This window comes from Lissotriton vulgaris, chromosome 8 (genome assembly GCF_964263255.1).
Source record: "Lissotriton vulgaris chromosome 8, aLisVul1.2, whole genome shotgun sequence".
In the NCBI taxonomy this organism is placed as follows: Eukaryota; Metazoa; Chordata; class Amphibia; order Caudata; family Salamandridae; genus Lissotriton; species Lissotriton vulgaris.
The window spans coordinates 1,428,017,122-1,428,035,941 of record NC_141696.1 but is presented as its reverse complement, the minus strand read 5'-3'; positions in this window follow the sequence as shown (position 1 = coordinate 1,428,035,941).

Below are 18,820 nucleotides of genomic sequence, written 5' to 3'. Positions count from 1 at the left end.
ACTGAGACCAAAACTGAGACGAAAGTCTACCTTTACTACTCATAAATGTCCTATGTGAATACAGAAAGTCGTAAAGTATTGGTGAAGATGAGCCAATGCTGCTTAATGAGGGCGATGAAAGCCAAAATGATATTTATGGCAAAATAATAAGTTAATCTTTGAGCACATTAATTTGTTTCATTTTACCTTTGTGAATTGGGCCCATCATTTATTGTGATTGTCTTAAGCTAGCAAAGTTTAAGTGCATTACTATAATAGTGACACCTGTGTCTAGACAAGCACACATTTCTTCACATCGGTAAGGAGTAGTGGCAGTACCTTATGATCCGCTAGCTCGCCACAGGCTGTAGCACTGAGCTTGCGCTCCAATTATTTTGTGACTGTGATTGCCTTATTGTATTTTAAACTCTGTGATTTAAAACGGACTTTTAAACTTTTAAAATTTTTACTCGCATTGCTCACACTCACTATCACCACACTTATCTTGATTGGTGTAACGCTGCCATAGGAGACGCATTTTCGACCTCTGATTCGTCTTCCCTCTGATTGCAAGGGGGAGGACACCACTTCCTGTTTCCAACTGCTTGGCGGTTAGCGCTCTAGCAGCTGGGTCTCTCGGGGCTACTTAGGCTGAGCCTGACTTCCTCGCACTGCGGTAAGGGGTAGTGGCAGTACCTTATGATCCGCTAGCTCGCCACAGGCTGTAGCACTGAGCTTGCGCTCCAATTATTTTGTGACTGTGATTGCCTTATTGTATTTTAAACTCTGTGATTTAAAATGGACTTTTAAACTTTTAAAATTTGTTACTCGCATTGCTCACACTCACTATCACCACACTTATCTTGATTGGTGTAACGCTGCCATAGGAGACGGATTTTCGACCTCTGATTCGTCTTCCCTCTGATTGCAAGGGGAAGGACACCACTTCCTGTTTCCAACTGCTTGGCTGTTAGCGCTCTAGCAGCTGGGTCTCTCGGGGCTACTTAGGCTGAGCCTGACTTCCTCGCGCTGCAGTAAGGGGTAGTGGCAGTACCTTATGATCCGCTAGCTCGCCACAGGCTGTAGCACTGAGCTTGCGCTCCAATTATTTTGTGACTGTGATTGCCTTATTGTATTTTAAACTGTGTGATTTAAAATGGACTTTTAAACTTTTAAAATTTGTTACTCGCATTGCTCACACTCACTATCACCACACTTATCTTGATTGGTGTAACGCTGCCATAGGAGACGCATTTTCGACCTCTGATTCGTCTTCCCTCTGATTGCAAGGGGGAGGACACCACTTCCTGTTTCCAACTGCTTGGCGGTTAGCGCTCTAGCAGCTAGGTCTCACGGGGCTACTTAGCCCTCGCCTCCTCGTGGGCGCGCAGCGATCGCGCGCAGTGGAGCCGAAGCTATGCCGAAGAGTAGCCAAAGAGTAGCCCGTCTGCGCCCATCCGCGGCAGGACGGGGCCAGGGGCCACTCACTCTGCCGCTTTTTGGATATTATGGCCATGCCTACAACCGCCCCTTATATAAGGTATTCTGCACATGCTCTACTTGCCCTACAACCCCAGGACAAATATATATGTACTAACAGATTATCCATATGTCCTGAAGGGCCTTTTTCCTGCATTTCATGTGGCTTTCAAGCTACTCATTCCCATATTATAATGGGGCGCCCCTGTGATAATCCCGATATTCCAAAAGGTTGGAACAGTTTTCTACTAAATGTAAGGTCCCTCCCTAAACATCACGTACAACTTTGGGACACCATACACAGCACTAAACCTGAGATTTGTTTTATCACCGAAACATGGCTTAAACCCCACACTATCCCTACCATCACCTTAGGGATACCCATGGGATACAAAATTCTTCGCCAGGATCGAATTGAAAAAGTAGGAGGCGGGATCGCTATTATATACAAAGACACTCTGAATATCATAGTCCTAGAACAAGTACTGCTACCTACTATGGAAGTAGTAATCTTCCATCTAAAAGTTAGCCCTACAGTACACTGGAAAGGGGCACTAGTATACCGCCCACCTGGACCTAATGCTGGGTTCTCCTTAGCCCTGACTGAACTTTTAGCTCCTTACATTAAAGCCAATGAAAATTTTATCTTACTCGGTGACTTCAATTTTCACATCGACATTGCAGACCGCCCTAATACAATAGCACTTGTGACTGATCTCGCTTTACTGGGCCTTCATCTTCGTAATAATGGTTCCACCCACACTGGTGGACACACCTTGGACTTAATTTTCACTTCCCTCCCTAAAGTTTATTGTCATCCCCCTAAGTATATCCATTGGTCTGATCATAAAATGTTTGATTTTTCTTTTCATCACAAAAAGGGTATCAGAGGGTCAGGATTCCTACAGGTAATTATTGGGGACAGTAGTAGTGAGTTATTACCAATAGCCATACAACTGATTTCTAGTGAAAGTTACAAGAGCCAGGTCAGGTCGGTTTCTGGTCTCTGGCACCCATCAGTCACCACTCGGAACCGCCCTTCATCATTTGGGGCTCCGAGGACCAACACTGCACCTGATCTTTTCTCTAACAGGAAAGGACTGACCTTCCTGTTGGTCAGGGCATAATCGTTTTAGGTTGGAAAGATATATATTGGTAATGTAACTGACGGGGTGAAAAAAAGTGCAGTGCAAAGAACAAAGTGATATCAAAGAATACAGAAAAGATGAATAAAATTGGTTTAGGAAGCAAAGAAATTTTTAATTGAATATAGCTCCCAATACCAATATTAAAAATAGCCAAGACAGGGGAAAATTTATAAACTGTCTAGTGGTGGAACGTGGTCGACATGTGTTTTTTTTAAAAATAGAGCAGATGCCGCGTTGGAGTACCGACGGAAAGAGGGGTGCTTCACCTATGTCCTGAGCCGCAGCCAGGTGGGGTGAGGTCTCTACTTCTTACAAATCAGTGCACCACTGAATTTGTGAGAAGACTCGGAACAAGTACACCTAGGAGGTCCAGGTGACACTTATATCAATATCTAAGTTGTTCCAATTATCTCCTCTATTTTTTAAAAAAACACTTCTTCACACGTTGGGGTTTTTTTGTTTGCAGTAGCGTCATTCTAAGGTCCTGAAGAAAGCAAGGCCACATGGCCATCAATTGCTGAAACATGTCGACCACGTTCCACTACTACTGTCCCCAATAATTACCTGTAGGAATCCTGACCCTCTGATACACTTTTTGTGATGAGTATTTATAGGGCATGTACTCAGAGCTGGTCATTAAATTGCCCTAGGGTCCCCCTTAATTGTATGTGTTGTAGAGGAGATTTTTCTTTTCTGCATCCCCCTGAACCCATTAATCACCCTACCATTCAGTCCACTAAACGCAGACCATGGCATAAAGTCACTCCTGCCAGATTTACTCAAGTCTGGAAGCAGCCAGTACTTTTAAACTCGGATGACATTGAGACATCCCTCTCCAAATTTAACTCCACCCTGGTGTCAGCTATTAATACACTATTTACAACAAGGGTTGGTGAGGGACAGAGTCTCTGAATTAAACAGAATACTCTCACCCAGTCAAAAGATCAGGGCTAGATCCAACACCGTTTTTTAGCTCACTGCACCATCCCAGTTTCAGAACCTGGCTGTATGCAAATTAGTCTGTTCCTGTCCCAGTGCATGATGGGAACAGGGCAAACCAAACTACAAAAGCCAATTCTTACACTGGGAAGGAAACAAGCTACCGGGGACCGGTTTCTGGCATTTCAGCCTCTTCGGCCCGGCTTGCTTGAATCCTGATGGTGCAATGAGCAAGGGACTCACATCTGAGTATACCCTTCCACGCTTAGGGTGGACAAAAATATTTACAACAAGGGTTGGTGAGGGACAGAGTCTCTGAATTAAACAGAATACTCTCACCCAGTCAAAAGATCAGGGCTAGATCCAACACCGTTTTTTAGCTCACTGCACCATCCCAGTTTCAGAACCTGGCTGTATGCAAATTAGTCTGTTCCTGTCCCAGTGCATGATGGGAACAGGGCAAACCAAACTACAAAAGCCAATTCTTACACTGGGAAGGAAACAAGCTACCGGGGACCGGTTTCTGGCATTTCAGCCTCTTCGGCCCGGCTTGCTTGAATCCTGATGGTGCAATGAGCAAGGGACTCACATCTGAGTATACCCTTCCACGCTTAGGGTGGACAAAAATATTTACAACAAGGGTTGGTGAGGGACAGAGTCTCTGAATTAAACAGAATACTCTCACCCAGTCAAAAGATCAGGGCTAGATCCAACACCGTTTTTTAGCTCACTGCACCATCCCAGTTTCGGAACCTGGCTGTATGCAAATTAGTCTGTTCCTGTCCCAGTGCATGATGGGAACAGGGCAAACCAAACTACAAAAGCCAATTCTTACACTGGGAAGGAAACAAGCTACCGGGGACCGGTTTCTGGCATTTCAGCCTCTTCGGCCCGGCTTGCTTGAATCCTGATGGTGCAATGAGCAAGGGACTCACATCTGAGTATACCCTTCCACGCTTAGGGTGGACAAAAATATTTACAACAAGGGTTGGTGAGGGACAGAGTCTCTGAATTAAACAGAATACTCTCACCCAGTCAAAAGATCAGGGCTAGATCCAACACCGTTTTTTAGCTCACTGCACCATCCCAGTTTCAGAACCTGGCTGTATGCAAATTAGTCTGTTCCTGTCCCAGGCTGAAATGCCAGAAACCGGTCCCCGGTAGCTTGTCTCCTTTCTGGTAAAGAATTGGCTTGGTAGTTTAGTCTGCCCTGTTCCCATGATGCACTGGGCCAGGGACAGACTGATTTGCATATAGCCAGGTTCTGAGCTGGGATGGGGCAGTGAGATAAATAACGGTGATGGATCAAGCCCTGATCTTTGGACTGGGTAAGAGTGGTCTGCTCAATTCAGACACTCTGTTCATCACCACCCCCTTTTGTAAATCGATTTTGGCCACTATAGGTGTGGCAGGGTATACTCAGACATGAGTCCCTTTCTCACTGCTCCATCAGGATTCAAGCAAGCCGGGCCGAAGAGGCTGAAATGCCAGAAACCGGTCCCCGGTAGCTTGTCTCCTTTCTGGTAAAGAATAGGCTTGGTAGTTTAGTCTGCCCTGTTCCCATGATGCACTGGGCCAGGGACAGACTGATTTGCATATAGCCAGGTTCTGAGCTGGGATGGGGCAGTGAGATAAATAACGGTGATGGATCAAGCCCTGATCTTTGGACTGGGTAAGAGTGGTCTGCTCAATTCAGACACTCTGTTCATCACCACCCCCTTTTGTAAATCGATTTTGGCCACTATAGGTGTGGCAGGGTATACTCAGACATGAGTCCCTTTCTCACTGCTCCATCAGGATTCAAGCAAGCCGGGCCGAAGAGGCTGAAATGCCAGAAACCGGTCCCCGGTAGCTTGTCTCCTTTCTGGTAAAGAATTGGCTTGGTAGTTTAGTCTGCCCTGTTCCCATGATGCACTGGGCCAGGGACAGACTGATTTGCATATAGCCAGGTTCTGAGCTGGGATGGGGCAGTGAGATAAATAACGGTGATGGATCAAGCCCTGATCTTTGGACTGGGTAAGAGTGGTCTGCTCAATTCAGACACTCTGTTCATCACCACCCCCTTTTGTAAATCGATTTTGGCCACTATAGGTGTGGCAGGGTATACTCAGACATGAGTCCCTTTCTCACTGCTCCATCAGGATTCAAGCAAGCCGGGCCGAAGAGGCTGAAATGCCAGAAACCGGTCCCCGGTAGCTTGTCTCCTTTCTGGTAAAGAATTGGCTTGGTAGTTTAGTCTGCCCTGTTCCCATGATGCACTGGGCCAGGGACAGACTGATTTGCATATAGCCAGGTTCTGAGCTGGGATGGGGCAGTGAGATAAATAACGGTGATGGATCAAGCCCTGATCTTTGGACTGGGTAAGAGTGGTCTGCTCAATTCAGACACTCTGTTCATCACCACCCCCTTTTGTAAATCGATTTTGGCCACTATAGGTGTGGCAGGGTATACTCAGACATGAGTCCCTTTCTCACTGCTCCATCAGGATTCAAGCAAGCCGGGCCGAAGAGGCTGAAATGCCAGAAACCGGTCCCCGGTAGCTTGTCTCCTTTCTGGTAAAGAATTAGCTTGGTAGTTTAGTCTGCCCTGTTCCCATGATGCACTGGGCCAGGGACAGACTGATTTGCATATAGCCAGGTTCTGAGCTGGGATGGGGCAGTGAGATAAATAACGGTGATGGATCAAGCCCTGATCTTTGGACTGGGTAAGAGTGGTCTGCTCAATTCAGACACTCTGTTCATCACCACCCCCTTTTGTAAATCGATTTTGGCCACTATAGGTGTGGCAGGGTATACTCAGACATGAGTCCCTTTCTCACTGCTCCATCAGGATTCAAGCAAGCCGGGCCGAAGAGGCTGAAATGCCAGAAACCGGTCCCCGGTAGCTTGTCTCCTTTCTGGTAAAGAATTGGCTTGGTAGTTTAGTCTGCCCTGTTCCCATGATGCACTGGGCCAGGGACAGACTGATTTGCATATAGCCAGGTTCTGAGCTGGGATGGGGCAGTGAGATAAATAACGGTGATGGATCAAGCCCTGATCTTTGGACTGGGTAAGAGTGGTCTGCTCAATTCAGACACTCTGTTCATCACCACCCCCTTTTGTAAATCGATTTTGGCCACTATAGGTGTGGCAGGGTATACTCAGACATGAGTCCCTTTCTCACTGCTCCATCAGGATTCAAGCAAGCCGGGCCGAAGAGGCTGAAATGCCAGAAACCGGTCCCCGGTAGCTTGTCTCCTTTCTGGTAAAGAATTGGCTTGGTAGTTTAGTCTGCCCTGTTCCCATGATGCACTGGGCCAGGGACAGACTGATTTGCATATAGCCAGGTTCTGAGCTGGGATGGGGCAGTGAGATAAATAACGGTGATGGATCAAGCCCTGATCTTTGGACTGGGTAAGAGTGGTCTGCTCAATTCAGACACTCTGTTCATCACCACCCCCTTTTGTAAATAGCTATTAATACACTGGCTCCTCAGAAAACTGTTAAACAGCCAATCATGGCTAAGAGGGAAATATGGTACACTGAGGCCCTCAAAACAGAAAAGCAGGGATGTAGGAAACTAGAGAACACTGGAGACGGACACGCAAGGGGTAAGATAAGGAACGATATTTGGTAGCTATGAATACCTACTACAAAAATATCAAAAAAGCGAGGAAAATTAGCCTCACCTCCCAAATAACAGAGGCAGGCAACTCTACTCGAGAGTTATTTAGGGTTATAAAGGCCTTCACCAACCCAGTAGTGTGTGAGAGCCCGGACACTTTTTCCCAAGACCTATGTAACAAAATCTCCCAGTTCTTTGAAGACAAAATTGAGGGGATATATAAGAAAATCATGAAAGTCTCAGGTCCTTTAATGACTGTGGCCTCTGGAATTTCCTCTACGATGACCCTTGGGAATACCCTGCATGTAATTCCAGAAATAACTTTACAGCAACTGACCACTCTTATTAACAAAATGAAGACCGGTTCCCCCAACGACTTGATTCCTGCTAAAATGATTTCTTTCCTGACAGAATCTCTAGGCCCCTTTATTCAAAAACTAATAAATCTTTCCTTTGCCGAAGGACAACTCCCACAACATTGGAAAGAAGCGGTTGTGAACCCCATACGCAAAAATACCACCTTACCCTGGTCAGAGCTCTCCAACCTCCGCCCTATTTCCCTCCTCCCTTTCATTAGCAAACTGGCTGAGAAACACGTTAATACCATCATTTCCAGCTTTATCGAGGCGACAGGGGGCCTGGACCAATCACAATCTGGGTTCAGGCCCAACCACAGCACTGAATCAGCCCTCCTCTCGGTGACTGATAAGATCAAAATGTCACAAGATAGAGGGGGTTCCATGATTCTAGTGCTGTTGGACCTGTCTGCGGCCTTTGATACCGTGTCCCATAACATCCTTCTCAGCCGTTTGCAGGGAGTGGGGATTGGAGGCTTAGCATTATCCTGGCTGGAGAGCTTCCTTTCCGGGAGGTCGCAATCTATCAGCCTGGGCCCCTATTGTTCCATCTCGAGGGTGCTCACGAAGGGGGTCCCACAGGGCTCATGCCTTAGCCCTACATTGTTCAATGTTTATGTGGCCCCCCTCGCTGAGATTGTACGGAAGTACGGGTTCACACCGGTCTCCTACGCTGATGACACCCAGCTCCTCTACCCTTTTAGCTCCCTTGGCCCTAAAGCCAAGGAAATCTTTGCTGAGGGTATGAGGGCAGTGTCACATTGGATGGCCACAAACTGCCTCCAATGTAACGTTGCAAAAACAGAGGTCATGCTCTTGGGCAAAGCAAGTCTTCTGTGGTCTCCTGATTGGTGGCCGCTGGATCTGGGTCCAGTTCCAACATCAAAGCCACATGTCAAAAACTTAGGGGTAAAAATTGACCAAAAATTGACCCTTAAGAAACATACCAACCATATTGCAGGACTGTGCTTCCATACCATCGGCCTCTTAAGACGAGTCTTCCCGTATCTTCCTGATAGCTACAGGAAGACACTCGTACAGGCCTTGGTTACTAGCCGCCTGGACTACCGCAACGGCCTGCTGACACTTGCTAACGCAGATGCAGTGGGCCGTTTGCAGGTAGTCCAGAATACGGCGGCTAGACTGGTCATGAGTGCACCAGCTAGGACTCCCTCTAAGCCCTTGTTGGAGGAGCTGTATTGGCTCCTTATACGGCAGTGAATCAGCTTTAAAATGTGTTGCACGGTCCACAAGTGCTTATATGGAGATAGTCCTAAATATCTCTCTCAATCACTGGAGCTGTATCAACCTAGCCGGTCACTTCGCTCAAGCAATCAAGCCCTTTTGAAACCACCTGTTACAAAAAAATCCAGACAGGGAGACCGAGCATTTTCTTCAGTCGGCCCGCTCTGTGGAACAAGCTTCCCACTGATTTGAGAATGACGACCAACCATCTGTCCTTTAGAAAGTCACTAAAAACCCTCCTCTTCCGGGAAGCATTCCAACTCCACTAATCACCTTCACTGTATCTGCTAAATGTCTCTGGTGAGCAAAGCGCAGAGATACCCTTACGGGATTGATTCCTGCGCGATATAAGAAATTAAAATAAAATAAATAAATAAAACATCTCTTAATGACCCTCCTAAACTATCTACCAGCTGAGAGATTCAAAGAAGCTACATATAGTTGTAAGCATATACGTGATCAATTAATCTGGGCTTGCTGCCTCTACTACCCTGAGAACAAAACATGCAGCAAGACTTTCATGCCTACTCTACTGGAAAAAACACTGCCATAATTCTAGGCCGATGCTCTTCTCAATATGCCAGATGGGTCTGGGGAGTGCCATCTCTCAACTCCTGAGGTCCTCTACTGCAGTGTGTGTAGAGTGTGGGTACCGCTTGGAGTGATACTTTGTGTCTGCAAAGTGTGCAACACACAAATTGCACAATTGAAGTTAACAAACATTCTTCATAATTATATGTTTTGCACACATAAGGATATGAACATACAACACGCAAATATATTTACTGTACGCTTTTCATGTTTTAATTGACTGTAAATAACATAGACCACATATTAGAATGGCCAACTTTTGTCTGCCATGTTTTCCTCCTGTCATGCATCTTATTTTATTTAGTAGGAGAGATGCTGTACAAACAACTTTTGACAAAGTATAATTTATTAATATTTCACATTTGAATGTTTATCTTTATGCAATCCTCCCAGCACACAATAAAGATCACCTGCGTGAGAACATATTGGAAGAAATGTATCTTCTTATATTGTAGGCAGCTGAATTTTGAAGGATGCTGAGAGAGATTTCATTGTGCCATCATTTGTGAAAATAATTCTGCCTTACCAACGTGTACTTTAACCTGATTAGTACCCTTCATGGAACCATGTGTAGGAGTATTGAAATTGAGTGCTTAATAAACTTCATGTGGTTCAGAACACTGCGGCCCGCCTGGTGACCAATGCCCCCCCTAGAACTCCTTGCCCCTCCTCAAGGCCCTCCACTGGCTTCCCATCCGGAAACGGGTGGAATTCAAGATTTGCTGTGTGGTGCACAAGAGTCTTCACAACCTCGGTCCACACTATCTGGCTGAGAAATTTGTATACCACCGCCCTTCCCGCAATCTTAGGTCCAGCAATCAGCTATTACTCCAGGTTCCTAGACATAACAAGACCAGACAGGGAGGTCGCGCCCTTTCCATTATGGGCCCGCGTCTGTGGAACAGTCTTCCCCTTTCCCTCAGAGATTGCCCGAGCCATCTAGCTTTCAGGAAACGCCTAAAGACAACCCTATTCTAGTTGGAGCGCTGCCCTACCTGTTTCTTCACAGCACCGCGTGGAGATACACCTTCGGGTGTGATGCCGGCGCGTTACAAGCGCATAAATAAAATAAATATAAAAATATTATTTAAAGTTATACAAGGCAGAGTTAGTTCAGAGATGCCTTTCCATTATGCCCAATCAGCCTTGCTCTACTCTTAGAGAGAATTCCTTTTCCTGTTGTTTATTAACAGATGTCATTTACTTCCTGCTTTTCAGAAGTTTTTATGTTGACACCTTTATATTGACTTCTTGTCAATGTTCCCTGACTTCCTCCTAGGTTTGCAGTGTAGTAGAGTTTTCCCTTCTTGGGAAATTGAGTTGCTTTGTGTTATTTTGAGAGAACAATATAACAATTTGTCCTTGCATTTATGATTTTAAATTGCTTTGAATTGCATTGACGAATGCATTCATTTATTGGCTATTGAATTACAACACATTTGAGGATTTCAGTTTGAAATCCTGCTAATCCTTTAATAAAGATTTACAGTTTGCAAATCCAATATTCTCTGTCATCTTTGTTGGGCCTCAGCAGCGGCCCGTGGAGGGAGTTACGGTGGTATTTTGCGATGCAGTGTGAGCTACAAAATTCGTTTTATTTATTAAATTGTGTACATACCTGCAATTATCCATATGCCGGTTTTTAGCACCCTCCACCCTGCCCCTCCCCCTCCCCACCTCCCTGCCCCACCGTAACTCCCTCCACGGGCCGCTGCTGTTGGGCCTAATATGCTTCATGTTATAGAACAGTATTATATGTCATGCCAGAATCAGCTGGAACTAAAGATATATCTATTAAGCTTGACTCAATCCTTCCCTGTGATTGGTCAGACCACCACATCATCACTTTCTTTATCAGGGAAACCGTGAAACTCAACGCAGCCCAATCCACTGAACCAAAGATATGGAAAAGAGACTTGAAAAAACTCAACCCCAACACTTTGCTCACCTACACCCATTAACTATTCCAGCCTCCGGCCGGCCTTTCTAACGTACATGACCTCACCAACCACTCCCTTAACTCAATGTCTGCGGTTATCAATGTGGTTGCTCCACTGCAACTAAAGAGTTTCAAGAGTTTCCTCCCAAAACTTTAAACCTTGGTACAATGACCTGCTGAACGATGACAGACGCGCTCTTAGAACTTCTGAACGCATTTGGAGATCAGTCCCATTTTCCAAGCACCTTAAAATTCTATGGATTAAGAGAAATGATTATTATAGAAAGATCAAACGCACTAAAGCCGAATTTTTTACCTACCAATTAGACCAAGCAAGAAATCGTCCCCAAAAACTTTTTGAATTAATCGAATCCCAATCTAAGGATGAACCCCAACAACTACAAGACATCTCTCGTACTCAACCCACGTGTGACGAATTTTCTGCTTTCTTTAATCTGAAGACCAAAAACATCAAGAAAGATCTTCTCAATGACCTTACAGTTTTACAGTCATGCCCTCATATCAAAATTCCTCCCACTCTTCCAACGTCGCCACAACAAGCCTCCCCAAAATGTGAACTAAAAAATGATGCAGCCTGGTCTTCCTTCTATACCTACACTGAAGAAGCAATAGGCAAGATTCTTAGCACCCTCAAGCCGGCAAATGATACCACTGATCCTCTCCCTGCTAACACAGTTAAAGATCTAACCCCTCTGATTCTGCCGCTCTGGACCAAGATCATCAATAGTTCTCTGCATGAAGGCTGCATCCCTGACATCCTCAAAATTGGTCAAGTGTCACCCATCCTAAAAAAAACTACAGCTGACCCAATGGACCTTAACAACTATCCCCCTATTTCTAACAGCCCTACCCGAGCCAAACTCTTGGAAAAATGTGTACTCCAACAACTGACAAAACACATTGACCACTCTGACCTGCTTGACAATCTCCAATCTGGCTTCAGAGCAGGGCACAGCACAGAATCAGCCATGACACACATTATCGACGACGCTTTACAAATACCTATAATCCTATTAGACCTCTCCTCAGCCTTCGATACGGTCAATCATGAGAACCTGATTGATCTGCTGAATCTCAGAATGGGCCTATCAGGCTCAGTGCTCAATTGGTTTACCTCCTTTCTTCAAAAGCGGACTCAAAAATTCAAGGTCAATAACTCCATGTCCAAAACCGTGCCAGTAAATGAGAGTCACACAAGGTCCGCACTATCCCCGACACTGTTCAATCTATTTATGGAACCTCTTACTGTCCTGTTGCAAGCATCTAACATCCAATTTCACATGTACACAGATGATACTCAACTTTACCTTAAGATTCATACTCCAGAAGACATCAAATTACTTAACAAAATGCTGCTGAACACCCAATCATGGTTAGCTGAGAACCATCTCAAGCTAAATGCACTAAAAACTGAATTTCTACTTATAGCTCCACCCTACAAAATACCCCTCCTGCAGGACTGGCTCATTCACCTCACTGCATTGTACGTTCAACCAACAATCATTGACTCAGCAAAATCATTGGGTATAACCCTTGACTGCAACCTCAACATGCATAAACATATTGGCAACGCAACAAAGGGAACAAATTTCCAGATTCATATTCTAAGGAAGCTGAAACCCTTCCTACCAATCAATGACTTCAAGACTGCAGTTCAAGCTCTAGTTATCCTTAGGGTCGATTATGGAAGTGTCTCTCTTTGCGGCGTCCCCAAAGCAACAACAGCACCACTAGGAGCCACCATCAATGCTGCAGCCAGACTCATCACAGGCTCGAAAAAAAGGTCCCACCTCTCCTGTGACTTAAAAGCCTTGAATTGGCTACCATGGAAAGCCAGAATTCACCTAAAATAGCCTGCATGACTCACAAAGCCATTCACCATAAGACACCCATCTATCTCTCTCAGAAACTGACTATCTTTGGGGGTAATAGATCCACAAGAAGTGCAGAAAACCTATTACTGAAGCCACACAGATTCAATAAGACGAAAACTTATAAACGTTCCTTTGCAGGGATGGCTCCTAGGACATGGAACGCACTACCCCCAGAAACTAGACTTATCACAACTACTGCATTGTTCAAAAAGGAAGTAAAGGCGATTCTCATGGAAAAATTCACATGATCATTACCTAAGGATACCATGACTTCTCTATTACCTCTACTGGTAGTTCTTTTAGTACACGGGTACAAACAGACAACCTTGGTTGCACAGGTGCTCTCTCGGTTCGCACCCTTCTCTTTGTTTTTATTTTTCACAGCGTGTTACTCATATTTGATCTACCTCCTTTGTTTGATGCATGTTGCACATTATGTACATGTATGTTTGTTTCAACTTGTCTCTATTTTGTTGTATAATTTTTCATCCCTTTCTGTAGAGGGCTCTGATATCCGCAAGGGTCTGGTTCGCGCTCTATAAAACTTTCAAAATAAATAAATAGATGAATGCAGCCTCAACTTGAGTTTGCCAAATAATTTGTGCAGTGCAAAGTGGCGCATCAGAGTCAAAACAGACAACATTTCCCACAGTGTCATGCTATTCTCAAAAGACTTGCAATGTTTGCGGTCATCTTGGAAACATATATTATACATTTCTCATGTTTCTGAGCGTTCTGTGCTATACAATTGAGATACTTAATTGCTACTTTTGGAATCATTGTTATCACTTTTGTCTTGTCTTATTAAAGATTACTTTTAAGAAATTGGGTTACTGTTTGAGGGAAGACATCCCTTCTCAAGCAGCAACCACAATTCTTCTCAGAGTGAAGTTATACACAACCCTAAATAAACCCATGCTCAACCATTGGATAGCTTGGCACAGAGTAGTCAGGTTTAAAACAGAGGCAATGTGCAAAGTATTTGTTCAACTCTTTCATCAGTAACACTATGAAAACACATCACAAAAAGATCCCACACCAGTTTGGAAAAAAAGAGTACTTTTTAATAAATAAAACAAGACCAAAATGACAAAGATCTAATTAGTAGAATGAGAGATATGCAATTTTAAAGATTTTAGTAAAAATAGTGTAAAAAGCACAAAGCACAAGCTGTGGAAATCTGGTCATGCCAGACCAGGACAAAGTCACAAGTTCAGGTGGACGGTGTTGGAGCATGTGCCGACCACAGGGAACCCAGCTGAAAAAAGTAGATGAAATTCTGTAAGACAGTTGTGTGGCCCATAGTATATCTCGTCAGCACTTCTCTGGAAAATGCTTCCTGAGTCCTCACCCACAGACCCCTCCTCTGACCTGCTTCATCATTGGATCCACACCCAATGCATCTAGTGTGAGTGGGCGGGCTCAACGAATTTGTAAGAGGAGCCCTTAAGCTAGGGCCTAGGGATTAAAAGTGATGTAAACTTGCCTGCCAGGATCTGGCAGGCAATTTTATTTCAAGAACACCAGCATAATGAAAAGCATTCATCTGGTCATGACAAGCTCTCACCCCTCATCAGTACTTTGTCTCCCACAACCATTATTTACCTGAGAATCTCGTCAAGTTATGCTGAGCTTGTGGAGCCCACTGTGGACAAAGCCTGCATTTTGTCCCGCAGGACCGCTTTCATTTAAAAAGATAGTGACTAAGTCCAAATGTGGATATAATCAGGAATACCTATTATTATTATTATTATTATTATTATTATTATTATTATTATTATTATTATCATTGCAAGACTCACTTTCTCCCCCAATTACTGATATTCACAGAGGGCTTTCACTTTTGTGTCCCTGAAGACATGCCTCCTTTAACCAGGTGTAGCTTTCAGGTTGGTACTGTTTGCATTTTCTCGCTCTACAGTTTTCTGTAAGTGCAATAGTAGAACTCAGTCTGTGCCCAACTACCAAACTGAATCCAATCCCAAACCATTTGAGTCAGCCCCATGGGCTACCCAAGTCCTAGTAAAACTCCCCGGATATACTTGAATATTTGGTTATTATCTAGGCTTACCCTGATTGAAACCTCTTCTGCTTTATGCGGTAGTATGAACATGAAGTTGTAGCTCACTTTATCACCGTGGAGCAGCAGGTGAACAGGTAGCAGAGGTTAGCAGACTGCAGGCAAACTGGAGAGGAGAACTGTCGCAAAGGGAGCCGGCAAAAGGACCCGCTCAATGGGATTGCACTTTGGCCACCATTAAGTAGGCCCTGGGGGGAGGCCGGGGCATTTGGTGGCCGGAGAAAAGGGCAAAAGAACAAGAGAGTAGAAAAAGCAAGACAGAGGGCTGAAAAACATGCAGAAAAGGCAAAACAGAGGGCAGAAAAGGCAAAACAGTGGCAGAAGAAATGAGCAGAAAAGGCAAAACAGCAGAAGACGGCAAAACAGAGGTCAGAAAAATGAGCAGAAAAGGCAAAACAGGGCAGAAAAATGAGCAAATAAGCAAAACAGAGTCCAGAAAAACAAGCAGAAAAGGCTAAATAGAGGGCAGAAAACAGAGTCAAAAAGACAAAACAAAGGGGCGGAAAAACAAGCAGAATAGGCAAAACAGAGGAGTGAAAAACATGCAAAAAAAGGCAAAACGTAGGGTAGAAAAATAAGCATAAAAGACAAAACAGAGTAAGAAAAGAGCAGAGCTGGCACAAACAGAGGGAAGCAGGTTGACAGTTTGCATAGGGTAGCTGACTACAGAACCGGGATAGGAGATTGGTGCAGGGGGAGCTGGTACGAGGTCTTGCTCAATAGGTTTGTGCTGTGGCCTCCATTAAGCAGGTTCTGGGGGAGGGCGGGTCATTCGTTGGCAGGAGGAGGAAACCAGTGGGAGGAGGGAAATCACGAGAAGAAGAAAGAAACAAGCAGCAAAATGCAAAACATAGGGCAGAAAAGCAAGCAGAAAAGGCATAGAGAGGGCAAACAAATTGGCAAAAAAAACAAGCAGGTAGACAGGCTGAAGAGGGTAGCAGACTGATAGCAAGCTGGACAGAAGAACTGTTGCGGAGGACCAGACACGAGGATCTGCTAGCTAGAGAGTGCATCTGCATCACAAGATACTGTGATTTTCAGTGAACTATAATAAGAAAATACAGAGATAACAATAGTGAATGTTTAAAAGTTCGACCAGCGTCTGTATGAACTAGAATTGAGAATAGATTGACATTAGGGCAATTCAGTGAAATATGGAGGGTGAATATTTAGTTATTGCTTGAATGGCAGACAATTGGGTTATTTTCCTAAATCTGCTGAAAGGAGCTCCATAAGGTAGAGGCGGCCCCAGAGAAAGTTTTGCTCAGGGTTTAAAGGGGCAAGGGTTGGGCCTTGGGGTGTAGAAGGGGTTTTACATTTAGATGCTTCCAGAAAGGAATTCCTGTGTGGTTAAATCCAACTGTATACTGTAAAGTTCAGTGGTTTAGATACAGATTGATGGGGGTGGGGAGGATATTGCAGAGCCCTGGGGCACAGAACATGGTGACTTTTTTTTAGAGTAGTTCATTCTTTACTAACTGAGAGTGACAGGTTGAGAAGGAATTGAACCAACTCAAACCTTGACAGAAACCCATGCATCGCAACAATGTTAATCCTAGCCTACAAAGATCAATTACATTAAAGTGTGAAAATGTTCTAGGAGTACTCGTTATCCCGGGTGAGTGAACTCCATGCACCCTGAGCGGTTCTCTGTTGATGAATGAGACCAGTTGGTTTTAAAGACACATTCCAGTTGCATATCAGCATGAGCTGAAGTGTGGGCCTTCTGCTTGTCAAATAATAATTATTATGCTGGACAACACCTGGTTTTCTGTGTTAGAAATTGTTTATTTTTTGTAGGTGAATACCCTTTGCACACAATTCCATTTGCATATGATAGCAGACTGGGTTTGTTTTATCTCTATCTTATCTTTGCACAATGTCGAGCCTGCCTACACCAGCATTATGAACTGTTGTTTCAATCCCAATATTTCCGTTCACTGCAAAGCCTACAACTTTCTAGGAGCCGTTGCTTTTAGTACTTTAGACTACCGCAAGTAACGAATCCCATTGGACTTACTTTGTCATATTTGTATTTATTTTGTCTAGAGTAGGCTGTTGTTCGATCTGGGATACTAAATGGTTCTATTTTTGTCCAATGTCATTTTACACTATGTAGTCTGTGAAGATCAGCTTTGCATGTTCTACAGACTTGGCCAAGCAGCACAAGAGAGATGATTCACTTTCTTTCACATTTTCATATCTATGCAATGTAGGGTGTGTCCTACTACAAGCATTAACATGTTATATTGGTCTAATATTCCTGGAATACAATGACATTTCCAGTAAGATGGGTTCTACAAAACAAAGGGATGTGCATGCATAAATGCAAGCAGAAAGAGGAGATATGTCCATCTAAGGTTTGATAATTTGGCAGGCTTTACACCTAAAGCAAGAAAGATGCTAGCTGAACATCCGTTCCCACTGCTTCTAACCATTAGTAATCAGTCCTTGGAGGAGGGTCAGGTTCCGCCACTCTTACAAAAGTTATGGTGGACCTATTAGTCCTCAGCAAGTACTGTTTGATCTCTCAGCTGCCTAGGCCGCGGACCGTGGTGATGTGGCAGCCTTAGCATTACTCAATTCATCAGCCGCCTTTAAAACGGTATGTTAAAAATGGGGTTCCCTAGTTGGCCGAGGTATGCACCTTTTCCAAGTAGGGACCCTTCCTTCTAGTCGGGGAAATGAGCATTACACTTTAAAATAACCCCTGCTCACCCCCTTGGTAGCTTGGCATTAGAAGTCAAGCTTATCTCAGAAGCAGCGTGTAGAGCATTTGCACATAACAAACAGTAATACAGTGAAAATACTACAAAAGGAGACAACACCAGCTTGAAAGATAACAATATTTATCTGTGTAAAACAAGTCCAAAACAATAAAAATCCAACATACAGTTATCAATATACAAATAATGCAAACATAGACCTTAAATACTGTTCCTTGGAGTCAATAGATTTGTCCGGGGCTGTCACAACGTTGTGAATCTCCAAAAATCCAACAGTTCAGGCCACCCACGAGGTAGCGGGCCGGCTAAGGTGTCAGGAAGACCCACAAACAGTACCTGTGGAAATGCAGGGCATCTTCGGTCTTGCATTGAGCTCTGATGACCCGGTGTCGGATCTGGAGGTCGGTGCAGGAGTCGTTGGGACCTTGAAGTCATACACGTTGCAGATTGAACTCCTTGAGGTTGAAGTCAGGTGCACCAACGTGAGGGCTGCGGTGTGAAGTAGAGCAGTGCAGTGCCCTCATGTTGCAGTGCAGGCAGAGGCTCGGTGACGGCATCCAGTCATGCCAGTTAGAGCAGGGCTGTGGTGTGAAGTGGGCCAGTACTCTTTCCTGGGCAGAAAGGTCACAGTGCAAGCGGCTTCATCGTTGTTGCTGAAGTGATGTAATTGGTTGACACAAAGTTGCAGTGCGAAGTGGTGCAATGCAATGTGTGGCACCCACAGGTCATGGTGCAGGCATCAGCATCAGTTAACGATCTTGAGTCGATGGTGCTGACTGCAGTTGGCCAGGCTGCAGTGTGGGACTGGACAGTGCATCATATACCTTACGAGCTGTGCCC